The following is a 23,875-nucleotide window of genomic DNA, read 5'->3' as shown; positions in this document are numbered from 1 at the left end:
CATAAAGATGAAAAAGGGTGGTACAATCACACTCTTAATATATAATCACATGTAGTAATTTGGAGAGAGAAGAAAACATACTGTTTCCAAATACAATACAAGATGAAACCAAGCTGACAGGTGAGAATGCCCAGGTTGTTTTTGTTTTTCCTGATTCCACTCTGTCATGTGCTGCTCTTGCTGCTGAGTTTCTTGGTAAGTTTAGAGCAGACAGACATTTCCATTACAGAAACAAAAATGTATCCTGTGTTTCTCTTCACTTCTCCTCCAGTCTGTGGCTGTCAATGTCAAATGCCTAATACAAATTTTAATAGTTTGGTGCTTTTGTGCTGCATGTGCATTGAAAAATATCTTATCTCAGATCTTGCTGCATAAAGCTTTTAATGCTAAATTCCTTCATGTTCCCCAGGTTTCTCCTTATGTTTGAGATATACATAATGAATACTACATTCAGATTCATTTCATCCTATCTTCCCTTAGAAATGAATAAACTGCTATTTTCTCAGGACTTTGTATTTAGAGGATTATCTACATATGTCCATTAGAAATGCAGTCTAATAGAAAGAAATGCAGCATTCAGGAAAGATGCTAGATTGACAGACTTGGAAACTGAATTCTTCCATTTATCATCAGAACAGTAGCCAAATTAGCTTCTTCACACTGCACTACCAAGGTACCTCAACTCCAACCCCCAGATATCCATTTCTGAGGGTCAATGATAGTTTGCTCTCTAAAGCCCATTCCATCTTTGACTTCTATGACAAGATGGACAATGGTGGCAGATAAAATGAATCAGGAGGATTTTGTAGTGTGGTTATGAAGTGCTCGGGGACTGGACTCAGACCAATGATTCACGTGGCCGTGAAAAAAGCCAATGCGGTCTTGGGATGCATTAGGCGAGGTATATCTAGTAGGGATAAGGAGGTCCTGCTTCCGTTGTATAAGGCGCTGGTGAGACCTCATTTGGAGTACTGTGTGCAGTTCTGGTCTTCCATGTTTAAAAAAGATGAACTCAAACTGGAACGGGTGCAGAGAAGGGCGACTAGGATGATCAGAGGAATGGAAAACCTGTCGTATGAAAAGAGACTAGAGGAGCTTGGGTTGTTTAGTCTGACAAAGCGAAGGCTGAGGGGGGATATGATTGCTATCTTTAAATATATCAGAGGGATAAATACAAGGGAGGGAGAGGAATTATTCCAGCTTAGTACTAATGTGGACATGAGAACGAATGGATATAAACTGGCCGTGGGGAAGTTCAGGCTTGAAATTAGACGAAGGTTTCTGACCGTCAGAGGGGTGAAATATTGTAACGGCCTTCCGAGGGAAACGGTGGGGGCGACGGACCTGTCTGGTTTTAAGATTAAGTTAGATAAGTTTATGGAGGGAATGGTTTAATGGTAAAACATAGTAGCCAAGGAAAACCAAGCAATGGTACGTAAATAGTATAATGGCCAACAGGGGTCAGGCTAGAGACTCTTGCCTACATGCTCGGGGTCTTACTGATCGCCATATTTGGGGTCGGGAAGGAATTTTCCTCCAGGGTAGATTGGCTGAGCCTCTGGAGGTTTTTCGCCTTCCTCCGCAGCATGGGGCAGGGATCACTAGCAGGAGGGTCTCTGCCGATTGAAGCCACTAAAACACAGGATTGGGGACTTCAACAGCAGAGTCCAGGTAAGGGTTTTGTGGCCTGCAGCATGCAGGGGGTCAGACCAGATGATCATAATGGTCCTTTCTGACCTTAAAGTCTATGAGTCTATGAGTAATCCTTAGATGGCTGCTTTCAGATACAGCTGACTTGGTCCAAATTCAAACGAATGGCATAAAAGTGATTAGCCTATACAACCTATTGTCAATCTCTTCTATTATCCAGTCGTCAGTAATGAAATATTTAAAGTACAGTTCCTCTGAAAAAACATATTTTCCATATCTCTCACTTTCCTCTGTTGAACTATTATTTCTGAAAATATTACATTGCTCGGAAGAATAACTCAAAATTAGAGCTATGCAAAAATGCTTTTTTATTTTTTGTGAGCTTTCATGCAAGAATTGTCACTGTCATTCCAGGTAATCTCATAACCCAAAAATGTTGTTTTGCAAGCTTTCCATAAAATGTCCATTTCCACATTAAAAGAAAAAAGCACTATTTTGCATGTTTCCAAGAGCCAACTGACAGAGAGCTTTTCTCTGAGATATTTATCATCAAGAATTTCAGTTCAATGGGTTTTAGCATACCAACACCACAACGCTTTAAATTAACAGAAAACAAATAAGTCCTGCCCAGTCTACAGCAAACACAAGTCTTGTGAAAATCTCTTTCATGTTTTCTGGTTTACCTTCCTTTCCTCTAAAATCAGTTTTTCTCCTTTTCTGTCTATCAGTAAATTATTTTTATAAGGTTCTCCTGTGTAATACTAAAGGTCCTAGTTTTTCTGTCAGCAGCCCTGCCTTACTTACCCAATCAACTTTCCTTTTGTGTTTAGCCCCCGAGTTTTGATTATTCCCCATCAGTTATACTGCGTATCTACCACTCTGCTATGCCTCTGATAAAGAAGAGATGCTTCTGGGTCTAAAGCAATACTGAATTATCTTGTATTGTAATTCTGGATCTGGAAAATTGCCACTGGAGCAAAATGTTACTTTTTTAAAATTGAGAGGACTATATTTGAGACACAATATGTTAAATTAAGTGACTGTACTTAAGCTAAAAGGCTTTATATGTGTTTACAGCTTCCTGGCATTGCTGAAAAGAAATTGGTGAACTTGAAGAGCTAATAGGAGGATTTAAAAATCTATGTAAACATCTATTATTCGACCACATGCTCCATAGCACTTACTTTTAAAAAGGGAGGTGGGGCTTCACAGAATAGCACTGAAACCCATTGTAGTGGTCCCCCGCTCTCACGTGAGGAGGGAGGCCAATCCACCTCACTACTGCAGGCAACAAGAGTCAAGCTCGGGCCCCACTGGCCCGGGCAGAATAACAAGTAGTCTATAGCATGCAGCCTCTTGGCTGGGGCAGACACCAATTAACAGTCTGGGAGCTCTGACCCTGTGGGTGGGGCAGAACAACAAGAGTCTCTAGCCCACAGCCTCCTGGCTAAGGAAGACAATCATCTACCAGTACAGGCCTTCTAGCCTAGGGGAAGTGTGCAGCAAACCCCAAGTGTGAGGGATGGCAGCAAGCGGGGTAGGGAGATCCAGGCCTAACCTTCTCCACTGGATCCCAGCCCAGGGCCCTGTTAGTGGCAGATGGGTCAGCAGGGAAACACAAAACAAAGTGTCTCACTTTCCGCCAACACAACCAGACTGAAATCTGGTTCCCCTGGACTACTTCCTACCCAACTCCACCTACATCATTCACTTGGCACTGGGCTCCATTTTGCTGCTTTGCAGTAAGGTAGCATCCTTTCTGGCATCTCCTTGGAGCCCTCCACCTCTTCAATTAGTAGAGCACTGGTACCGGCTGCTAGTCCGATATCCTGCAGAAGGCTCAGCTTGCTTAGAAGAGAAGTCCACCTTTTTCCCTGCTCTAGCCCCAGGGCCCTCCCTTTATACTTCCTGTCCCCACCCCAGTACTTCCGGCCCGGGGAAAGGTCAGATTTGGCTTCACCCCCTAGAGGGAGTGTAGTGGTCCTTCGCTCTCAAGTCTGGAGGGAGGCCACTCCACCTCACTACATTTACAGAGACACATTTTCTGCTTTGAGTACATTTGGCATGCTGGTACTAAGTATTATGGTCTCTTAAAGAATGCTGCATCAAAAAATGAGGGTTAGATCCTCAGCTGATATAAATCACTACAGTTGCATTGACTTCCACAGACCTACACCAGTTCACATCAGCTGAGGATCTCTTCCCCTGATGCTTTTTAGAAAAGAGAAAATGTTTTAAAAACCTCTTTATGAAATGCACTATAACAATTAATGTTAGTTAAAGCTGTGAAACTGGCTATTTGTAAATGGATGCCCAATGTTTATTTTAAAATCTTCCTAGTTCCATGTGTGATTTCCAAGTTACTACATTTGTTCATCTTCTGTGCTGTATAATTATTTTCAAGACCAAGCTCCACTTAAACAGAACTCATAGCAAACAGCCTGTGTAATTACATTCAAATCACTTGTGTCTGGGGTTTACTAGAAGCATCATCTAACCGTCTTCTGAAGCAAAAAAATAGGCCAAGAAGTTCACCACATTTCCTGCTTTTTTAATGGGAATTCCAATTTTATAAAAATAGAAATGGAAATGACACAACATTATTGTCTGCAGTCTGAAATCCTTTTTCAGTTCCATGGTAGGTTTCATAAGATCATTTGCTATGAGCAGAATTGCCTTCAGATGTAAGTGAACTGAGAAAAATTTAACATAAAATAAAAAATATGAAGCACTTATACAACACCTTGAAATATGAAATCTCATAACACCCCTAAGAGGTAGTGAAATTTGCAGATATTTAAATGTACCAGTATCTGAATTATTGAAAAATATATGTTAAAATGGGATGCGGGGGGGAGGATTGGGGTAATATAGCTTTTCATCGTTCATCTCTCTAGCAGACATATGTAAAGACGATGTATTACTGTGGGCCAGAATTGTATGTAACCTCTCTAGGGGGAAGATGTGATATGAGACCTGGAAGTTCAACAGACTTCACTGAAATTGTGCCAGATAAGAATGGATTTTTGGGACAATATGTGTGAAGTAGATTTCCTATGAAATATCTAGGGAGAGATTAATGCAAATTCCCCATTGCTAGTTATGCAAAAACCCAGCCTTTTGAAGCTACATTCTAAGGAGAAGGTGATTGTCTGCTGATTACCTGTTCCTGGGTTTGGAAGTCAAAGGCCTGAGCAGTATAAAGAAACATGCTGATCTGACCAGTTTGGGTTCTGGTTCTGAATCTGAGACTGTTATGAAGTTATAACTATGGAGAAAACCCAGTTGTGGATTCTGAAGGACTAACACCTATCAGATTCTGAGGCTGGAGTTGGAGTGACCTCTGGTGAGCTATTTAGCATAGGTTCTTTTATTATATTTAATGTTTTCTCTGAAATGCTTTTGCCTTAAGAATAAATGTGGTTGCTTAGAAAGATGTGTGGTAACTTAGAACTTCAGGCAATTATGCTGTCCAGAGCCTCTGGAGAGAAAGCAAAGAGCAGGCCAAGCCTGTTTGGCTTTCTGGGAATATCACAGAGTAAATGATGGATATCTGCCACCTTAACATCCCAGTTATAAGGGAGGGGTGCAAGTCTCCACCCAAGGCAGGTGATAACTGGGAGCTGGAAACCTTTGGGTGGGTGCCCTTGGTGGACCACAGAGAGGGATACAGGTACATTTATCCTGAACTGTGACATACATAGTGGCAATGTGTGTGGGATCTCTGACAGTGTGAAATTCCATACATGCCAACAGCAGTGAGAGCAAGTACTGTAGAAGGCAGAAGCGCAGAGAAAAGTCTCATAGTCTCTTTTAGGAAAGGAATAGCAAAAAGAGAGATGGGGAAATGAATGATGAAGAGCTGAAGAAAGGTCAGCTGCTTGAGCTAGTCAAGGAAATGCAGCTCAACACTGGGAGTAGACAAGGTGTGGCTAGTCAACTTGCTGTATTTTTATGACCAAAAGAGGAATAATGGTCTGGGTTCACAGGGGACATCAAGCCCACTGGTAGAAAGTCCAGCAGGCCAGGAAAATCTTGGCTCTGACTCCCTGAAAGGAAGGCCAGAAGGAAGCTGACAAAGGCAGGCACCATGTTCCCTTGGGATAGAGTGTACCACAGCAACAGGAATTATGAACAGCTTGACAATTAGAACAGGAGAAGCTACCACAGGAGAGGAACAAACTATGTCTGGAAACCCAGCTGCTTGAAGACTGGGAGCACCAGCAAAGGAGAGAACACGAGGAGTGAGATCATCAACATGAGAGAGAAGAGAGGGAGAACCAGCGCCAGCGGGAGGAGTGACAGCGCCATCAAGAGGAGAGAGCGAGAAGGACCAGCGAGAAGGACCAGCTCCAGATTCAGAGTCTGTGCCAGCAGACCCTCTCTCCCTGTCCCAGCGGGTGGCATAGACATCAAATTATTTCCTTGCTTTAGGGAAGGTGATGACATGGATGTGTTTTTTGGATATTTTTGAAACAGGGTGTACATTGAACAAGATGGGGCAGGGAGGACTTAGTATGGTATCCCGCTCCACTACTGTTAGGAACAAAGGCCTTAGACTTTTTCACTCTTATGGACAGAGAAGATTATAAAAATTATGGGCGATGTAAGCCAGCTTTAAACTGACCTCTGAATCATATAGGAAAATGTTTGGGGAAGTTCAGAAAAAAAGGGAACATGACCTGTGCTGAGGTTTCAAGTCAAATTAGGCGTTACATAAGAAAGTGAGCAACTCGTTGGGGGATTATTATGGTTGATGAGTGCTATGAATTAATCAGTTTAGAACAATTCTATAAACTCTGCCACCCTGACTTGAAATCATGATCAACAAACAAAGATCCTAGGGATGGGACCATAGCTGAAAACTGAACTGACCAACATGCAGATAATTGGCCTGGGTTTGAGAGGAAAATCAAGGGAGGTTGGCATAAAGCTGACCCAGTCAGGGCTCCCTCCCCACAGGAGGCAGAAGGTACTAAACCCAGACCTTGGTGGGAGGCAAATCCTAACAGAGGCCCAAAAAGGGAACTTGGGGATCAGATATGCTTCTGTTGTTACATGACTAGTCATAAGGCAACAAACTGCCCAGTGCTAGAGAGATCAGGGTCTAGTGGTAACCTGCAGCAGGTCCATGTGTCAATGATTACTCCATTGGCAGAACCAGCCCTGATAGTCCAATCAGTAAACATAACCTAGTCAGGCCACAAAGAAGAATAAACTAAGCACTGTTTCCCGGTGGAGGTAGATGGGAAAAAGGCCCAGGGATAAGGGACACTGGGGCCCAAGTAACTCTGGCATGCCCAGGATTGGTAAACCCCTCAAAGATCATCCTCAATAGACTCATAACCATTCAGGGAATAATGAGACCCCCTTTTCCAAGTCCTGGTGGTTCCGATCCATCTGAAATGGGGTGACAATCAGGGATGTTGAGATACACTCCCAAATACCAGTAGATGTCTATCTGGGAAATGACCTAGAGTCCCAGGCCCAGGTCAGTTGTATGGTTATTCAGATCCAAAAGCAGACACCCGGAGCCCATGGCTCTGCTCCGGAGCTGCAAAGCTGACAGGCAGCTCTGAGCAGCTGCCTCCCAGTGTGAGGTACATGACCTGGAGCCATGCAGAGTCCTACTGATAAACTGACCTCAGAGGAGGGTGAGAAGTGGCCCCAATGATCAGCTTGAGTTGAGCCTCCTAGCTCCCACTTTGGAATTCAAGCAGGAGAAATTAACTGACTCCCCTCTAGGAAAACCCAGGGCTGCAGTGGAGACTCTTGGCAGCTCCCTGACAGGAGGGCACCAGGAAAGGTTTCTCTGGGATTGGGGGGCTGCTCTGTACAGAGTAGATGCCCCCTGGGAATGTTGAGACATGGGGAATATGGAGACAATTGGTGGTACGACAAAAGTACTATCTTAGGCTATTCAATCTGGCCCATCATTAACCCTTCTCAGGGCATTGTATCAAGGTTATAAACTTTCACTGAAGCATCATACACCAACCAATGGCATTATTCATAAATCACTCCTTTAACCAAATGTCTGTATTCTATTTTCTTCCCATATCCTCCTGAATGCATTACCACGCCAAGATGCAAAACAGAAGTATTGTAAGTGTCAAAAACCTGTTGAATTCAAGTGGAAACAGTCCAGATTAGAAATCCTCCCTCTTTCTGCAAGACCAGCTATGACACCGTAACATTAAGTGTAAAATCCTCTCAACACCCTCTAGCTCCGTCTCATAATTGTTGTTTCATATTCTGCACTTTTTCCATTCAAGAAACTCCCCCTGAACTCTGAAATGAGAAGTTACATAAAAGAATGTTTTATGATGTTAGTACTAGAGCTCTCCCTAGTGGTGACAATGTTATTTTATACCTATTAGTCACTTAGATGTAGCTATGTGTACAGAGGTGTGGGCACCTCTCATGTGGGGAAAATCAAATCCCTCCCTTTGTGAATGGTTGGAGTCAGTATGTGGAGAATGCATGGAGATGAAATGAGGAACGGTTGAGTCTTGGGCAGATGGAGGTGGGGGCCATAATCATCTCTCTACCAGCCTCTTGGAGATCATTTTAGCTGTTTTAGCTTTTCCATGGTGTTCCTCTTTTCTTCTTGAAGGGGTTCCCTGACACTGAGGAAGGGAGAATCTGCTGAGATGTGGAGAATGGAGCTACAGCCCATTCCAGATAGGGGAAGGAGAGGGAAAGGTGCTATGGCAACAAAATGGTTTTGGGGGAAATTTGTGAGGAGATCCTTGTGGAGTTTTACTCTACTTCTTGGAGATTTTTTTCCCATGGGATACGGTGACAGGGCCTATTACCACCTTACCTTGTGCAACTCAAATGCTTCATAAGAAACAGAAACCCAACATGGTTGCCTCTAGAATACAACATTGTCTCATAGTGCCTGGGATTAAAGCTCAAATGATATGAATGCCTCTTTGAGACTTGCAGGAAATGTCCATGAAAGAAGTTCTGAGAATGATTTCTCAGGTATACAGTGGCTGCAGAATCAGAAAAAAGTCACAGCAGCGCTGTTGGGAGAAGTGGTGCTGGAGGCAGTTGTAACATCTAATCATTTATTTATGGCAGGGGTCTCAAACATGCGGCCTGCGGGGTGATTTTCTGTGGCCCGCGAGCCTCTCCGCCCTCCCCCAGTGTTTACCAGAGTGGCTCCGGCCAGACATGCACTGAGTGTAGGGCATGCTCCCTGCCTGCCTGTCCTGCCCTGCGCAGCTCCGGGAAGAGGCTGGAATGTGGGGAAGGGGGGGCGGAGGGGCTGTGTGTGGCTGTTGCTTCAGGCAGAGCCCCCAGCAGCTCCAGTTGGCCGGGAACGGGGAACCGGCCAATGGGAGCTGCTGGAGATGGTGCCTCAAGCAACAGAAACACACAGCCCCTCCGCCCTCCCTTCCCCACGTTCCAGCCTCTTGCGGGGGCAGGGCAGACAGGCAGGCAGGCAGGCAGGGAGCCTGCCCTGGCCCCGGTACGCGCCGGGCCAGATCCTGCCCCCCCGAATCCCTCCTGCAACCGAACCCCCTGCCCTGAGCCCCCTGCTGCACACTGCACCCCGACCCCCTGCCTCACCCCTCACCCTTCCTGCTACCCAACCCACTGCCCTGAGCCCCATATTGCACCCCTCCTGCGCCCCGACCCTCTGCCATACCCTGCACCTCTCCTGCACCCTGACCCCTGCCCTGAGCCCCCTGCCGCACCCTGCACCCCGACCCCTGCAATGAGCCCCTGCCGCACCCTGCACCACAACCCCCTGCCCTGAATCCCCTGCCACACCCCGCACTCCTCTTGCACCCCAACCCACTGCCCTGAGCCCCCTGCCGCACCCTGCACCTTTGCTGTACCCCTCACCCCTCCTGCACTACACACCCCAGCTCCCTGCACTGAGCCCCCACCACACCCCTCCTGCCCCCCATGGGGGCAGGGAGGGGGCAGAGTTGGGATGGGGATTTCGGGGAAAGTGTTGGAATGGGGGCAGGGAAGGGGTGGGAAGAGGCGGGGCAGGGTGGGGCCTCATGGAAGGGGTGGATTGGGGGTGGGGCTGAGGGCGGCAGGGGGAAGGTGTCAGTAATCCGGCCCTCGGGCCAATGTACTAGTCCTCATGTGGCCCTCATGGTCATTTGAGTTTGAGACCCCTGATTTATGATAATATCCACTAAGCGCTACATCCCTGCTCCAAGTTGCTCACCATCTGAGACAAGGAGACACCGGTTATAGGAAGGGCAACAACAATAGCCCATTTACATTGTAGTCAACTCAATTCCCTGAAAGAAGCATGGCAGAAGTGGATTTCTAAGGGGGACTTACATGTAATATAAAGCAATGACCAATTACATGAGTATACGTGTTCCCTCTACTGGTGACATTACTTTATATTTTGTGTAACTCAGGTGCTTAATAAATGACCCAGTATGTCTGCCTTCTGTATATAACAATGTCCATGAGACACTGAAGCATGGCAAATTCCAAACATTGAAAAGAGCTACAGTACAGAGTAGTGAGGACAGTTTTTCCCTAAAGACATATCTGCAGAATACACAAGAACAATTGTCATTGGCAAGCTCCAGACTGCATGAGCAACACTACAAACTATTTTATTGTAAACTGTATTCTGTGAATTTGTATTTATAGTTGTTAAATAGGTTTTCAGTTCAGGCATCATAAGATATGTTGCCACCAAGCGAGAAGTAATAAAGATCTAATTTTAATAAATTTTTCGGGTCAATTTGGAGCAGTCATTCAGCAATAAATTGTGACTCTAAATCAACCCTATTTGTTACATTTAAAAGACCCCTTTTTACACTTCTCTGTAACAGTGAAACTAAACATTTTAATCTAGACATTCCAAATCACCTGAATCACTTAGAAGCCATAGGAATTTAGCAGTACTTGGATCTTAATTACAAAAAAGCATTCTGTAGATTAGACTGAAATAGCGCCTTTTGAGCACAAGGTACAGTGCTAATGGGACTTTTTATGAAAAGCTGAGCAAGGGCTGGTAATAAAGCTGCATCACTCCACCAATTTGAAGAGTCCTAGAAGTGACACACATTTTGTCAAGGTATTTTTATACCACGAGTCCATAGTCAAGACAGGTTTCTGTCACACAATATTTCATTTCACAAGTCTTGTTCCAGGCACTTTTCATGTTTAGCAAGGTTGGAAGTGACATCTGAGTTAAAGTTAAAGTGTTATCTTCAGCCAACTGAACATCCATATTGACAGGACAGCCATTAAGAAACACAGTATTATGATAATTAAGCCTATTTACCTCTTCATGAGAGGGAAATCAAACACATGCTTTGGGGGATTTCACTTGGAAGCGGTCATGAATTGAAGAGAACAAGCTGTCTGGTGAAAATTACTATATGAAATGATGGACAAGGAAGTCTAAGAGGGCAACTTTTCTGGATTTCTGTTTTATTAAACAAAAAGACAATGTCAATTTATCATACACGACTTGCCATATCTGATTGGCTAAGCAATTAGATAAGTCAAAATTCAATTAATTTCCATTTCTGACATATTGTACTGGCTTGATATAATAGAACAGTCCAGTGTAAATGCAGCATGTATGCCTGCATTTTTTATTAGTATTTGAAATCCCAAAATTGTGCTGCCCTGATACATATCTGTTAATAAAGCAGTCATGGTATTTTCTATATGACATATTAAATCTCTGGATCAGATCTATCATAAAATCTGCAATATCTTTCATTTGTCCTGCATATTAGAGCTGGCTTTCACACTATCTGGATTGTATACCCTTTCTTGAATGGCAGAAAGGATGACAGAAAATTACCAAGCAAGTTAGAAATTTTAACCTGGCTCATTTAAAAATTTACCAATGATGGCTAAAGCCTCCACAAGATTATTCATACACATATTTCTTCATTCTTCCTCTCCACACCAAAGTTAAACAGTGTTATGGAAAGCACATTCACAGTCCACAGACACTTGCTTTCACTGAAAGGACTACTTAGCCCCGCCTTCCTTCCACACCACAAATTCCCATTGAATCTCATCTACGTATTAAAGTTGCTTCTTGCTCTCCCACTGTGTTTAATGGGAGTTTTACTTATGGAAAGAATGCAGGATTGGATGCTTAGGGCCTCAACCTTGGCTGAAACGTACACAGTAAAAGTCAGGACAGAATACATCTCCCATCTCACTGTCCCATTCCAGCCGACCTTCCTGTGCAGGGTTGGTGTCCCTATGCTGAATTAGAACAGCCTGGGAACTGCTCTAACTTATTCTGGTTGCAACTGCAGCAACAGACCACAAATGTGCTACCAGGGATCAGCACAGTGCAGTGGAATCCTAGCCATGCCCTACTTTCTCTGCTGCAGCACAAGGTGGTGAAGTAGGGGAACTTCCACCCTTCTACTCTGAGAATCAACCTTGCACTGAAAGCTTGCTTAAGGGCCAGATTGTACCAATGGTGCAGCATAAAGCAACATCCCATGGAAGCATCTGGTCTTTAAAATGTAAACAGGAAGGTGTGAATCCCAGGAATTTTAATGGAGTTTAGGCACAACTATCTGGATTAGGTGATTAGCACACATACAAATAAGAGCAACCACATCACCCTGATCTTCAGACAACTGCACTGTCTTTCCCATTCGTTTCATTCCACTATTGAAAACACCCACATAGCCACAGAATTTGCTCAAGTTTCCCTCATAAATCTTTTTTTTCCCCATCCCATATTTTCATCTGGCACAGACACCCTCTTTGTCCTTTGTACACTATCTCCCCAGTGTCGATTCAAAAGCCTTCTCCTCTGTAGCTTCTGCCAGCTACAATAACCCTTTTCATCTTTTTTTGGGCTACAGTTTGCAGATGATTTGCTACTCATACTAAAGTTGTACCCCACTGTCATCATCTCTCATAAAAGTGCCTCAGTAACGCATGTGATTACATGTTATTAGCCTGCAGATACACACCACAGAGATTGCCTCCATATTAAGGAGGCAGTGTACTGGACACAATGGGCCAGATTTTCAAAAGAGCTGAGCTCCCACTTATGCACCTAAAAGAAGTGGCAACTGAAAGTGCTAAGCTTCCAGGAATTCCTACTGAGGAATCTAAGGGTATGTCTGCACAGCAATCAGGAGGCATGACTGAAGCACGTATAGGCATGCTCAAACTAGCTGTGATTGAGCCAGGTTGCTAAAAATAGCAATGTAGCCTCAGCAGCAGAGGCAGAAGCAAGGGCTAGTCACCGGAGTATGATCCCATCCCAGATCCTAGATCCATAGTTGTGGGGCTATCCCATGCCACTACACATGCTGCCGTGTTTACACTGCTATTTCTAGTGAGCTAGCTCAGTCAAAGCTAGTTCAGGTATGCCTACACATGCTGTCCCAGTTACAGTGTAGACATGGGCTTCTTTGAAAATTTGGCCCCAAGATACTGGGCACTTTTGAAAATCTGGCCACACATTACCAAAGTGGTTTATTTTGTTACACAGCGTATTCAGATTCCCATTTCTTTGTTAGTATTATTGTTTGCATGAGTCCTGTAATACAATCTTATCGTCATCTTGTTTATTTTTTTTGTTATTGTGTTTTTATTCATGAATGCAGTTTAATTATTTAATTCTCAAATGTCTTCTTCAGAGCACATTCAAATTGTAATTTATGTTTCTCTCTGACATTCTCCAGGGTTTTTTTTTTTCCTTATTATTTTCCTTATTTACTTCTGAACTGCCATTTTTCTTCTTTATTTTTCTCTCAAAAACACATTTGATATTTTCTGGTTGTGTCTCATAATAGTACTAGAAATATATTGTATCAGTCTTGTCATTCAAATCTTCTTTACCTGCATACACAAACTACATATTACTAAGCACAACACCACTGCTACTGCATCAGTTTTGGTATAGATAAGATTACAGTAGGTAAATGGGAACCTAGACATCTTTGTGACCCAGTAGGACCATGTCCTCATCTCTAGAGAACCTCCCTGTACCCAGACACAGTGCTGCAGGGTTCCTTTGTCTAATGCTCCATCCAGCCCTTCTGGCATTAAGACAGACTGTTGTCTTATGTGGCCTCGCTCTTGTTTAAGTCACTGCTCAGTCTATTCCCTTCTGTAGTTAACAGAAAAGTCCAAATAATAAGGAACTCAAACTTCAGCACTCTGAATCTCTCCTCTGGCCCCTAACACTCACAGTCCTTGACCATTCCCCCTCTCCCTTGTTCTGGGAAGAGATAGAGAACATAGGCCCGCCTGTTCTACTGGGTTCCACTGCAGGGCCCTACTTCAGAGCAGCCTGAGGTAACCCTTCTTAAGTCCCTAACTGTTAACTGAGCTGTTTCCTAACTCTATGGGATTTTCAGCCTCTTGTTCAGTTTCTCTCTCTCGGCTTCTCTGCTGGCTTCTAACTAGTATGTTAGCAGGAGCTTCTCTCCATAGTTGCTCTGCATCTCTGACAGCCATGCTGCCCTCTTGCCTTACAGCCATTTTATCCTAGCAGGTACAGTGGGGCTGCCAGTCAGCTCTAGCTGAGCTGTCAGGCAGCTTCTGTGTTCAGCCTTTGGTTGCCAAACCAGCATGAGGTGAATAGACCACACAACAAACCCTAAGATGAATGGACATAAAGAACTGATTATGATGGCTCGGTCCTGCAGGGTGCTGAGCCTTGTGGCCCTGATCTAGTAAAACATTTAAGATGTCCTTAACATTAAGCATGTGAGTAGTCCCCATGACTTCCAAGGGACTATTCACATGCTTTAGGCAAGCCTATGCTGTGCTGGGCCAGAGTTCTCAGCACATTACATGGATATTATCATTTGGGATGATCAAACATTTTCTGTTGAAACTGTTTTCCTTTGCCATGGAAAATGTCAACTTGCTCTTGAAAAAAAATCCATGTTTTCTGAACACCTGTAATTAATAGTATTCATATTACAATTGCTTCCAGATACCCCTAACTGAGACTGGAGCCACATTGTGCTAGGCACTGGACAAACACATACTCGAAGACAGTCCCTGTCCCCAAAACTAACAATGTAAACAGAAAGGGTGGGTGAGGAAGCAGAAGCAAAAAGAGAGACATGATCAGTAGTAGAACTGGGAAGATAACTCTAGTCTCCCAAGCCCAACCAACTAGACTCTTTCGCCTCACTATCAATGAGAGCTTTCCTGTTAACCTCCATGGAAACAGGATTCTCTCTCTCTCTCGCGCGTGCGCACACACACACACACACACACACATAGAATAAAATCCTATTTCCATGGAAGTCAACAGCGAAACTCCCATGGACGTCAGTAGGGTCCAGATTTGACTCATGGGTTTACTGAATTCCATCAGATGTAACAGAGTTAAATATTGCAGTAATTTCATTGTAAATTAATGTAATCACATTAAACATTAATAATATGGCATAACACATTATTACAGAACACTGAATTAATTGTTAGTGAATGTAAAACCTCCAGGTATGTTATGCTAACAGTCATCCAATACAACTAACAACAATGGACCTTAGGTTTCTCTCACTTAAAATGGTCTTACGCAGGTATAAGTCTATTGACTTAAACCGTATCATTCTTGATTTATGCCAGCATGAGTGGTGAATCGGTCTGATAATTTCATTATCATCTGTGAACAACATTCTGGTAGGTACATGTTTTAAAATAATGTCTGTGACACTTTCTTTTAAGTGCTCCATCATTATTAATTAGTTTGATATTCCCTGAAATAAAGCAGATCAAAATAAACTCAGTTGGTTGTAATGAGTATATTAAAACCAATGTATTTCCATAAAAATTCAATAAAAAAGAGAGCTCAATATAAAGTTTGACAAAATGTTATAATAAATGGCAAACCATTGTAAATTCCTTCGGTGTTCAGTGTTAAAATACTAATCATGATAAATACATTTGGTATTTAAGGTGACAATATTATACTCCATTGGTATTCTGCCACAATTTACCATACTGTTCTTCAATGAAAAGTGTTATCTGGTGCATAATAGCAGTCTTCAGTGGCTTGGTTTGATGATGTACAAGAGAGAAAACATTTATTTGATCTTCATAAGTTGATTGATGCTATATAGGTCTAAGGAGGAATAACACTGCTTAGAGTTGTGCTGTCATGCAGAGCAAAACCAAAAAAAAAAAAGGGGGGGCGGGGAGGTGGAAGGACTGGAGGATAGGAGAGTGTCAGTTTTCATACTACTTTTATAAAAATAAACAGAGGTTTTTCACCCTAGTTAGGAAATACTTTAAAAGTACATTCTTATTAGAAAAGTAAACACACACATTTTTCAGTCTAACCTCAAGTAAGGGAGCACACATTTGATAGAGTATAAGTCCTGGATATTTATTTATGGGATAGCACTGAAGTTAAAAGGGAAAAAAAAGTCCAGATTTTTTTTTCTTAAACCAACCTTGAATGAATTTAGACTTTTTAATCTATGTTTAGTTAACTAAAGCAGTTGCCTGATTTTGAAAAATGATAGGCAATCACCAACATTAATTCTGGCATTTATTAACTTTTGAGTCTGGGAATTTGCAACCTTAGCATTCTTTTAACAGTTTTCCATATGAAGTTTCTATTGACATGCCTTTGGGATAGCCACATTACTCAGGATGGGTCAAGCTAAAAGTAAGTTTGCAGATCATCCCAGACTAGTACCAATAAAACCTTTTTACTGTATATCTCATCATTATGTATTTCACATAAATCACGTGTTATGGAAAGTCTATTTTAGCAATAGTTCAAGAGTTTTATGAAATGCTATGGGCACGTTTTTTCCTTCATCATTCTACCCATAAAGTTGTTTACATCATTTCAACTCAGGGCTCAGTGGGAGCCATAAACCATAAAAATCCTTTTAAAGTCCTATTGAGAAATTCAGAATCTCCCCATTTCAATGGTATAAAGCTCCTGTTTCTAGCTCCACAGTATGACTTCAGTAGAGGTCCACACCCTTGCCAATAGAAATTATGTGGAGCACCTAGCTGCTATTAAGGTTACAAGTTAATAGGGCTGTAATATTGCCTCCACAGTCTTAGGAGAGTTATAAGCTTAAACTTGACATCGTGTTCACCAACATAATGGCAAGATACAGTAGATAAGCTGCACTTCTGCTGTTTTGTCAAAGACAGTTCCCAGCAAAGTTTATAATAAACTTTATAGAGATCAGGTATAAGAGCCATATGCAATCAGTCAGCTAAAAGCAAAGATGTCAGAAACCATCTACAAGAGAAAAGAATAGAGAATTTTAACAATTCATTGGAGGAGGACAAAAAGAAATGGTGGTTTAAAAAAAAAAAAAAAGACTGTTCAGAATTTGGCCTGAGGCCCTCTTTCTGCACACCCTGACTAACTGGCTGTCACTTGACATTCATTTCCTTTTCTACTATAGAAGACTTTAAAAACAGAATAATCTTTTCTTTTTTCTCTTTTCCATGGAGACAGCTAGGGAAGGTCAGTCTTCGCTTGAACTGATCTAAAAGCATCTGCTCAAGCTAAAAGAGCCTGTTGAGAGTTCAGAAGCAGGTCAGCCTGTGCTTGATCATCTGTGCCCTTCCTGGAAACCAGCTTTACAGTCAAAGAGAAACATGAGTAGTGGTGTGATGCTGAAATATTTGGACCCAGCCAATAACAGTACTTGCACTTTAGCCCGCAGCAAGTACCAAGTCTGCTTAAGAACCTAGTGATTTGCATTATATAACGTTATTCTATATATATTCAAAATATACATTTTACAGTTTAACAGCATTAAAATATCAACAATTAGGCCAAGATTTTCAAAAGTAGCTAGTGATTCTGGATGCCTCCTGTGACATTCTATACCTTGGGGGCACATCCTGTAATCCCCATATTCCTCATTTTCATATAATTGTGATCTTACATATAAAGCATGCCTTGTAAGGTATCAGGGGAGAGGTTATGATCTGCTGAAAGTCATTTCTTTGTCCGTATATGTGTATCATTAATGCATATGAAGTTATGAGAATTGTGTTGTAAGGTTGCCACTAAAACATGCTGTAAGTTGAGGAATCAGACAGATATTAGCTCCACAGAGGCAACAGCAAGGAAAGTAACCAACACCCAGGGAGGGTTTCAAACAACCCATCAACAGCCATTGTCCAGCAAGGGAGCTACAATTCAATGACTCAACTGCATGAGGCCACACCAGGGGAATTGCTCAACCTTGCCTAGAGACTCAGCAATGCCCCCCAGACATGCCTGGAGTTGTGTTCTACAAGCATGTGCACTGAGGGTATAAAACAGACAGAGTGGACACATACTGAGCCCTTCTCCTGCCCCCAGCTACGCTGCAAGCAACTAAGACACTGAGAAGAACACAAGACTCCAACAGAGGAACTTGGTTCAGGTTTAAGGAACAAATCTGTACATTAAGGACTGCGATATACAGTGGGGTGAGAAAAACTGCTTAATCTAGATGTTGCCCAGTCTAATAGGGTTGAGAGTTTAGACTGCATGCTTATATTTTATTTCTTTTGGTAACTAACTCTGACTTTTTGCCTATCACTTAATATCACTTAAAATCTATCTTTTATAGTCAATAAATTCATTTAACTGTTTATTTTACCAGTGAGTTTGTATGAAGTGTGTAGCAAATCTGCTCAAGTTTTGTAAAGGCTGGTGTATATCCACTTTCCATTGATGAAGTGGTGAACCAATTAATAAATCTGCACTGCCCATCTTGAGTGTGATTCATGAGTGGCTCTGGGAGCATTCATGCAATCTAGCTGGGTGTGTGGGTCTCCACATGCTGTTATGCTGAGTGATCACAGCTCCTGGAGGGGTTTGCCGCTGCTCACTAGAAAGGAATTATAAGAGACATCCCAGGCTGGGAGAGTTTAGGGGGCACAGTGGTCCCACAGTCCAGGGCTGCATCCTGGGGATCCCGTCACACCTCCATATTCAGATGCCCAGCTTGAAACACTGTAAAGGCACCTGATTTCCAGGGGTAAGGTTCTCAGCACTTACCTTAAAAAGGCCTGATTTTTGGAACCTCAGGCTCCCAACATCACCAGTCACTTCTGGAAATTTTCCGTCTATGCCACTTTAATTTACTTTGGTGCCATCTATCCTTAGTGTAGAAAATATGGCAAATGACAACCACAGTGGTGGAAAAATTGCTGATTTGTTGCAATGGTGCTCACTGTAGGCTTGTGGATATTACAGAATTAATAGTGATTCCAGTCTTTTGCTGCCCTTTGAGGTATAATGTTCAAAGGAACAGCTCTCTCAAATCAGGAATATCACTTCATCATCTTTTCCTTATCCGTTGGGAGCTAAGCAATTACCTCGTGTATCACTAACAGTCTGGAGTGATCTGTAATCATACCTGATAAAAGCAGATATAGTGTTCAGTCCTTGGATACTTGCCAACTGTAGATAAACAGCAGCACAAATAAAAACTACTTGCTATGTTCTTATGTCAAAGCAGTATTGTTTTTAAGAGTCAAATTTGAAATATTTGGAGTCCAATACTGGAAGGTGCTGAGTATACTAAATTCCCACAGCAGCCAATGAGAATTGAGGGAGCTCAGCATTTTTACATTCAACACTTGGGGCACATTTTTCAAACTTTAGTGCTTTGAAGTTAGGGTTCTAAATCCATAAGCTCTTAAATAAAGTAGCCTGATCTTCAGAGATAGCATGCATCCAAATCAGCTATTGACTTCAGTTGGTGCTGAGTGCCGTTGAAAAAAATCAGACCATGTTGATTTAGGCATTTGAATACAGATCTGGGTGCCCAGATTTATGCCCTCAATTTGGAAAATGTGGACTTGGGTCTTACTGTATGTACTTTGCAAGGATATTGTGAGTATTAACAAATACTGTTTGCAAAGGAGTTAGAAAATGAAAAGTGCTAAACACTAATGTTATTGGTGCACAGGAAATTAGCCACACTGATTTCTTTTTTATTATTAATGGGAACTGTGCATCAAACACCCTTCACACTGCACTGAACATATAGCCCATTCAGTTCACCCGCATTAGTATAACATAATAGGAGAAAAGGCAATGTGAGGCATTGCAGCATCAAAGTAACCTGCCATAATAGAGTGTCTCAAAAGATATTAGAAAATATTTTAAACAATTAGTCATCACTACCTATTCAAGCAGCAAGGATCTAATTCCCAAAAATGCAAGCAATGAACAGAAGCAGAAAGAGAGTGAATGGGTAAAGGTCATATGGCATGGATCACTGGCAGTTCAAATTATTTTTGGGTAGTTTGGCAGATCTCTGTATCTATGACTTAACTTTGTACAGGTTACAGCATGAAATCCATTTTTGAGGACAGAATGTTTCACAGCATGAGCCAATGGCTTTCTAAGCTTAAAAAAATGGAACAGTTTGACTGTTCATTTTGTATTGGGGATTTCTTTACCATACAATCATTCCTTCTTCTCACTCTGCACACAAAAAATGGTAAATTTAACCTGTTGCAATTAGATGTGGCAATGGGTAAGCAAGTGGTGATCTCTGCTTTTATGTTAAACGGTTTGCTTTATTGTTACATCTTCCTCCTCAGCAATCTGTTTTACCCTGTTTGTGTGTTTTATCCACATGTTGTGTCCCCTCTGACAATCTAAGCTCTGATCTTGCAACTTGTTTCACTTGGTCAGTGAGCTCAAGAGTCAGCTTGTATAGAACAATTTGTAAGGAGAGGAGGGATTGTCTTCTTTGTTACCTGTTTGTATGGTCCTTAGCACAATGGGAGCACTGCTTCCTGATTGGCATTCCGGGGCTCTACCATAACATAAATCAATAATAAAGTATAAAAACAACTTCCACATCAAAATAAAAAGCTAATTACATAAATAACCTTCCCAAAGCTTATTTTAGCTGAAGTAGAATAAAGCCAATAATCAGCAGTAAGAAATCTGGAAGGAGGCAGAGTAGTTTTCATTCCTATAATATATTGTCTTAATATATTGTCCCACATTGTCTGAAGTTATTACTTCATACCACAATTCTTCCTCTGAACTTGGGGTGCTGAATTAAGGTGCAGGTAATCATTTTCACGGGCCTGGGATACTGCTAGCTGAATGACTGCTTTCTGCCTGTCCTTCATAGCAGTGAGATGACTGAGATGTTGTTGCAGTTAGTTACTAGGCTTGAACTTTCCAGGACCAATGAGCCATGAGGCTTTTGGAACTCGCGCCCCCAATCAGCCCACCAAAGCCCGAGTTTGGTCATGCTGCAAGGTGTATTCATTTGGTTTAGTTTTCAGCAATGTGTTGTTATTGGTGCCTGACAATTTAGCTGCTAATAGTACTGCTGTGCGTGGCTTAATGTAATTTGTGTTACATTTGTAAAGAAGCAACAAGTTGCCATGGCAATACATGCTCTAGCTATCATTAAAATGAGTGATCACTGGGGAGAGGAGGAATATTAAAATGTTCTGTACCTGGAAAAGCCTTTGCATTCCTATGAAGTTTTGTGACTGCTCCTGTAGAGGCACTTTGATTACAAATTAAAGGCCAAATGCTCCCCTCCCTCACGCACTGCAGAGGGGAGCAACTTTGTACTAATTTAATGAAAATGGCCCCAATCCTGAGGCAGGAAGGGATCCCAGCCTATATTGGCAACCTTTGTCTAGCATCTATATCAATCAGGACACTATGGGTTTGAAAGATTCACTAACTGGTAGGGGAACGATGCTGAGAAGCATCTGGATTATGTACCATCTTTCCTGGCTAACTGTGTGTACAGGAAATGAAGAATCAGCTATTGCTCATTCCCTCGACCCTGATTCAGAAAAACTTCCCAGTTCAGGAAAGGACTTTTTAAGCAAATGCCTTAATCCCATCAAAATCAATGTGATTAAAGCATGTGCTTAGAGTTAAGCACATGCTTAAGTGCTTTGCTGAATGGGGGTACTCTTAAGCCTGTGCTCAAGTGCTCTGCTGAGACAGGGTCACTGTGAGGGAGAGAGGGGATTGGTAAAGATGGCAACTTCCAGAGGGTAAACTTGAGTAGGAGCTCCAGCAGCCAGCAACTGAGACAGAGGAGCAGATATCAGGGGGAGATTGTTAGAAAAAAATTACAAGCAATCTCCATGACAAACTGACAAACCTAGTGATCAATATGCATTTCAAAGGACATCTTCCCAATGACAGTGCTAGAAAGGGGGATCACTTGATGATGACCTGTTCTGTTCATTCCCTCTGGGGCACCCAGCATTAGCCACTGTCGGAAGACAGGATACTGGGCTAGATGGACCTTTGGTCTCACCCAATATAGCCGTTCTTATGTTCTTAAAGCTTTGCTTTAAATGAAAGGTGAGGGTCAGTTAGGTGGAGTGCAGTTTGCAGTATTCATTACACCTGTCATGGAAGTTAAACATATGCAAAGACCACCTTCAATAAGTAAATCCTTTGCTCTAGTTCTCACTGACAGTTAGGGTACAAAAACAAGTGTGAAGTTTTTACCTCAAGTCATTCTTGATTTATGACTGAACATAAGCAGTTAGTCATTTTCAATAAGGGGGAGGGAAAAAAACACTTGTTTTTCAAAATCTCATGAATCAAAAAGAACTCGACCAATTAACTTCCCATTTTCCAAACAGATTTGGTCAGAGATGGCACATGAGAACTTTTATGTCAAGAGGAAACTTTTTCAGCTAGGTGCTGCACTGTGAGCTGATTAAAATGGACAATGCTGATTAAAATTATTAATTGGGAATAAGAGAAAAGTTCTGATTGTCTCTGCTTACTATTTACTAATCTTAAACAGTATCTAAACTATGTATCTGTAGTGGCTTAGTCACCCTCCATTTTAATGTTGGGGCCAGATTGTGTCCCCCAGACCTTCATGCAGAAATCCAACCCGATTGCTGATTTCTTCTTTCTAGCATGGAAAGGATAGATTGGGTCAATTGCCTATTGACAACATCCCTTCTCCTCCCCCGCCCCCACCCTACCTATGGCACCATAGAGGTCTCTGCCTAGAACTCTGACATACATGCAGGGGGAGGGGGCAGAGAGAGATAGTGGGGACATGAGGTGGAGTGTGCACATTATGTATTCCCCTCCAAATGTTGCAGAGCTTGCCTGGAACAGGTGGTAGAGCCTGGGACTTCATTACCCTTTCATGTGTTGGGAAACCCCCTTTTAATGTGGGTTCAAGGGGTAGTCATGCCCAGGGAACATCTTGGGTAATGCAGCTCCGTTGAAGTTGTTGCCAGGGAACATGCATCATGGCACAAAGCCAATGCAGAATAACAATTCTCACAGATGTTTCCTCTCTCGCAGCCCCCTCCTACTTTGACAGAGGGTGATGCTGTCTTCTTTTAGTGTCTCAAACATTCTTCTGTCCTTTTTAATCCTAAACCTATCCTGCTTAAGCATACTGTGAATGTGCAAGCAATAAATGATAATAAATGTAAGCCTCTGAAGTGCCTATCTAAGTCTTGCAGTGAAAACTGCCAGGCACAATATTTTATATGTGGAACAATCTGAGTTGTGGATAACAAGAGAACTGAATTTTAATTTATATGTAAAACAAAGATTGAGGTTGAAAAAAAAAGTCAAACAGGCTTAGGTAGAAAAATGGATAAGCAAGATTTTTTTTTTCTGTTTATCTCACTGCAGTGCCACTGGTACTATGTTTGAATAGTAAAAGTAACTGGAGCATAAAATTAATAATTTTCTCCACATTCATTGTTCTTCCTGGCAGATGGGTAAAGATTTGTGTCAATTCTCATTTTCCTTAAGCCATGCCCAGTTATCCCAATCCCAATCAGACATAACAGAAAGTGAACACGTGTGTATTAACAGACAAAAAACTTTGTTAAAAGTAAGTTAAAATTCCTATTGGGTGTTTCCCCCCCCCACACACACACACAGCCATTGCATAAAAAAGCAAACAAGACAAAATCAACATTTAAAAATATGCAAATGAACAGTTAGAGGAGGAAAAATATATTCAAGTATCCTCATAGACCTATGATGTCTGAGAAATTTACACACGTAAAAGATCACATTTCATTAATCAAAACCAATTTTAAGTCTTTCCACATCTCACCCTAACATCAACCTATAGCTCAGAAACCCTGTACATCCACCCACACACCCTATACCATATATATTTCCAGTGTGGGCCACAACAACTCACAAACCACCACAAATCTATCACTTATGAGCCACAGACTAAAGCCTCCAACCATCATCTAGTCTACCCAGTGATTATTAGTCAGAAACACCTACATTTTG

The sequence above is a fragment of the Trachemys scripta genome, chromosome 2 (assembly GCF_013100865.1).
Source record: "Trachemys scripta elegans isolate TJP31775 chromosome 2, CAS_Tse_1.0, whole genome shotgun sequence".
Taxonomy (NCBI): Eukaryota; Metazoa; Chordata; order Testudines; family Emydidae; genus Trachemys; species Trachemys scripta.
The sequence above is the reverse complement of the archived record's forward strand: the minus strand, read 5'-3'. Positions refer to the sequence as shown.